This window comes from Lactuca saligna, chromosome 1 (assembly GCF_052625555.1).
Source record: "Lactuca saligna cultivar CGN05327 chromosome 1, ASM5262555v1, whole genome shotgun sequence".
Taxonomy (NCBI): domain Eukaryota; kingdom Viridiplantae; phylum Streptophyta; class Magnoliopsida; order Asterales; family Asteraceae; genus Lactuca; species Lactuca saligna.
Window position 1 is genome coordinate 142,578,944 of NC_136417.1, and position 5,483 is coordinate 142,584,426.

Below are 5,483 nucleotides of genomic sequence, written 5' to 3' on the forward strand. Positions count from 1 at the left end.
AAATATGTAATGTTAGATTAGGCCTATGTATAGACGGGTTTGCACCTAATGGAGCATTTGGATGACAATATTCATCATGTACGATTATTATAACACTTTATCATTTTCCATCTTCTATGTGAATGAAAGAACCTTACATGTTTTTGACCGTAGTTGTGCTAGGACCTACAAACCCTACAAATAAAATATATGTATTTCTACAACCGATTGTTGTAGAATTGGAGCAGTTATAGGAAGAAGGCGTATTAACATAAGATATATATTTAAAAGAAAATTTCAAGTATGATTAGCTCTGATGTAGACAATTAGCAATTTTCTACCTTATATAATGTTGTTAGGATGGTCTATAGCAGGTAAGCTAATAGAAGCAGATCAGTTTCGCGTGAATGGATACTCTGAGATAGAGCGAGAAAAATTGAATTTGATTGATTCAACTTATAAGACTTTGGAACAAACAACTAGAAAATTACAAAAATGAAACTATAAATTTTGAACAACAAAAAGCGAGTAATCAAGTCCGACAACGGGTTTTCCAACAAGCCTTACAAGGAGCTCTAGGAAATATACTCATGCATTCAGGCTACAGAATAGTAGTAAGATGTTATTGTTTGACTGTCATAAAAGATTCCTCCAGGTTAATTGCCCATATATAAAGGATAACAATAAGTTCAAGAGGAGTCATGTGGAGATAGAAGGTCCTCTTCCAACTAAGAATGGTGAAGAAAATTTAACATAAACTGAACAAATTGGTTTGTTATAAGTGATTGAACTAAATGTTGATGATGTAGACAAATCTTGTGGAAATCATGGTTGGAAAAAGAAAACCATATTTTGGGATTTACTATATTGGAAAACAAACCTTATTAGACATAATTTTGATGTTATGCATATTGAGAAAAATGTCTTTGAGAACATTTTTTACATTGTAATGGATATCAAAGTGAAGTCATAGGACAATACAGCAATGAGAATAGATCATAAACTCTATTATAGGAAGATAAAAGGAGTTGAACAATATTAAAGAGGGTACTATGTTCTAGAAAAGAATCAAAATAAAGACATATGTGAATGAGTGGAGAAATTGTGTTTCCTCAATGGTTATGTTTCTAGTTTCAGGAGGTGTTTTAATTTGATTGCTTGTTGACTGTTTAGAATGAAAAGCCATTATTTTCATGTTATTATGCAAAGATTGATTCTAATTATATTTCGTGAGATGTTGCCAAAATATGTGTATGAAGCGTTAACAGAGTTGAGTCTTTTTGTCAAAAATTTAACCACATCATCAATCACTACACAAGGTATAGGAAGGATTGAAGCCAAGATCCCATGAATTTTATGTTAATTTTAGACCATCTTTTCCCCCAATATTTTTAACTCCATGGAATATTTACTGGTACATTTTCCATACGAAAAGAAGATGGTTGGTCAGGTCTAATATCATTGGATTTATCAATTTGAAAGTTTTGTTTGTTACTTTAAAATGTTTGTTGCTATTTTGAAATTTGTAAATCTGACTTAATTTACATCTTTTTTTACTATATATATCTTAATTAGTTGAAAAAAGATGTGAAAAATAAACGTCGAGTAAAAGGGTCCATTGTTAACGCATAGTTGCTTCATGAAGCATCAATATTTTGCTATTGTTATTTCAAGACCAATGTCCTCATATGTAACAGAAAATTGCTTCGAAATGATGATGGATTAGGAGATGAGCAACCTGATGATAACAACGAAACTTTATATTTATTTTCATATGCTACTCTTCATTATTGAAACTTGAATACTATAATGTTGTCTATTCAGGAATTTAATGCTGTCCATTCTTACATACTCCTTAACAAAGTTAAGATCAAACATTACATTCGTTAATATATACTTCACTTTTAAGATAAACAGTAATATTCATTTGTTTTTTAATTCCTTCGAATAAAATTTACATGCTTTTGTTTATTACATTATAATAACATTGAATATGTAATTTAAAGGGTAGTACAACATATTTGAAGATCATTTGAAAGATCTTATTGGGGATATGGATCAATAGGAGCTTGCAACTAAAGTGGATAAGAACTTTGCAGCATAGTTTCAAAACTATGTGGGTGTTAATTTTATACTATATATTTGATTATTTTTTTGTTATGGTTATAATAAATGCTTCATTATTTTTCATATAGGCACGTAATAACGAGATAAAGAGCATTTATATGATTTACCATTCCAAAATACCATTAAGGACAATCAAATTATATAATGTATACTTTGTCATTGGTTACAAGTTTCACACAAAAGCTCACAATTTGAACAAATCAACAATGAATAACGGAGTGTGTATTAATATCCTAGGAGGTGATTATTATGGTAAGGTAATGGAAATTTTAGAAGTCAAGTAACTTGGTTACCCAAGGAAAAACATAGTTTATTTTAAATGTCATTGGTACGACCCAACTCCTAACATAGTAGTTAAGGTTTACAAATAATATAACTTGGTTGAATAAACATCAAAAGAAAATACAACAATTTCAAGCTATTTGTTTTAGCCATGCAAGCCACTTAGGTGTGTTAAATTCCTTACCTATGTTTGCCAAAAAAACAATTTGGGATGGTTGGCTGTATTTAAAGCTAAACCTCATGGTTGGATTGATGTATGTGAAAATGGTCCTCAAAAAGATCTTGCTCCTTAAGAGGACGAAGCTGTATCAAATGAAATAATTATACCAACTACATATACACACGATTATGATGATCAAGACATGTCAATTAGTGGTTCAGATAATGAAAATAACATTAATAAAGAAGGTGAATTTCATGATGAAGACAAAGACGGTATTCCTAATAGCGATGGTAGTTATGAGAAGAATACACCGAGCAATGAAAAAGAAGAGGTGGACGAAGATATTGAGTAGATCTTACTGTTTCTTTATGGATAGTTACATTGTCGAATTATTAGTTTGTGTGTGAGAATTGGTAAATGTGATGTTGTGTATTTGTGCCCTAAGAGAGATTTAAATATAGTTTTATCATTGTTTTGTACATACCAAACATTTACTTCGAGGGGACATGTGTCTTTAAGATATTTGTATGTACAATATTTTCATTAAATATCCAATGAAACACTCTTTTAAGTTTTAATGCGATTTCTTTAATTTGGAATGGTATAAACTTATTCAAGATAACATAAACATAATAAAAAATGTTTATTCTTTTATTTAGTAGTAAAGACATATGTAAAACGCAACCATAAAACAAACAAAATGTATTATCACATCAAAAACATATCATTCAAATCATAACTTACCAATTCCATTGATAATAATTCCTCAATTTGCATTCCATTCTTTACTATTTTAATTACATAAATAGGAAAATTAAACATACAACATCCCAACAAAACAAAAAAACCAAACACACCATCATGAACTTGATAATTCCAACTTAACCAATAAAAGGACATGTTCATCGTTGGCTTGAGCTCTCAATTTGTATATCTTCTCTCTATACCACTTGTTTGGGAATTGTGGGTCATTCCACAAGAAAACCCACAATTTATGTCTTTAAAATTGTAGTTTGTTCAGCCAAGAAACCTCCTTCTAGGATTCTTTAGCATCCATTCCATACACATTACAACTAGATCTCCACATCTGCATAGTGTCACATTACTGCTTGAAGATGATGACACCGATTTTCCCTAACTTATCTTCTTCAACTTTTGGGTATGGGAATATGGGAGTTGGAACACTAGCTTTATGCAAATAAAATCCCTAACATGACCTTATAATGTAGATTACTTAACACCACATTAATTCCTAACAACTTAGCTAGGCTTTCTTTTTCATAGAAAATAGGCAACAAATTTTAAATTTCATAGCACAATTTCATAGGTAAATAGATATGAATGCTACTTCCATAGCAATGAAATTATGGAGTTTCATTCCATTGAATATTATGTTGTATATTAAACATGATATTTAATTCCGTATCAGACTTACAACGGAAGGTATGTTAATAAAAAAAGTTTGTTGCAAATTTGCTACGAATGGTGTAACGTCCGAAAAATTATGAGGTAAACATTTCATTTTTAATTCCACTAAAACACCTATTATCTTTTAATCAAACATTCAAGGTGTAACAAAATAAAACAATCATTAGAGTACAATCTCGAGATAATAATATTGAGGAAACATGGGTAGATGACATACGATGAAGCCAGACCCTTCCATTTTGAACTTGAAGTACCTGAAACCATAACCATAAAACTGTAAGCACAAAGCTTAGTGAGTCACCCACAATACCACACACCATACATACCATTGGACCTAACCCGCATATTGAGCCCAAACTACCATAATAGACCCAACCCTGCATACAAATGCAAAAAATATAGACACACCTAGCACCCTATGTAACATACAATGGGCCTAGCCTTTCCTGATCCATGGGCCTAGCCCACCACACAAATAGGTGTAACCTGTCATTCAATGAGCCTAGCCCAACATACAAATGGGCCTAGCACAACTTAAAATTTCTCCTAGCCCAACATACCATGCAAGAGTCACAAAGACAACTACCATAACATATCCTAGTCAGTCGGCATTAGTGCCTTCGACCCACGAATATAGTGAGGAGACTCACCTCAATCCAAGATAAGTGAACACATGAGTTGATGCTACCAGAATCCTCACACTGAACATAACCAAATTAGCCATAATCAATAATTAAGATAAACTCCCAAACTCCAAGGCCCAAACAATAATCTACTTTCCTAAAGAGTAAAATACAATTTTACCCTTCTCCTAACTTGTCCAACATCCCATAGTCCACATCCTAAAAGGTTCAAGGCCCAAAATTAACATCCTGGGGAGTACACCCCGTGTACCTAGAATGTACACCCCACATACTCGTCTGAAGCACAACGTACAAGCTGCCGATGCATGAACCACACATTACATTGAGCATACTCCTATGTACGCCCATCGTACTCATTAGAGACCCAAAATCCAAAATAAGCTCTTATTAATGTCCAAACATAGATGACTATGATTTCGAATCTAGGGATTAATGGGATGGGGGCTGAAGATAAAAGGGTTTGGAGTTGGGTTATAGTTCCTAAATTAAGATTTGCATATGGTTGGAGTACGCCATGCATACTCCCAGTACACCCAACGTACTCTATAAGGCATCCACGATCATCCTTCTTAGAACGACCAATGTACTACAATGTACGCCCAGTGTACTAGGCTTAGCCTTAAAACCACCAACTTCCAAAAGCCTTAACTTCTTTCTGCTAAGACTGATTTCAATGATCATTATATCCACAGAAAGGTAATGAGAAGCTCTTCACTATTATGTTAACAATGTTGCCTTAAAAATGTTCCGAAGTTAAATCCAAAATTCATTAAAGGTTTGAACTACCACTTTACAATTATACCCTTGGTTTCCAATACATAAATCGAACTCTCGGATCACCTAATCTATACCGTCTCTAT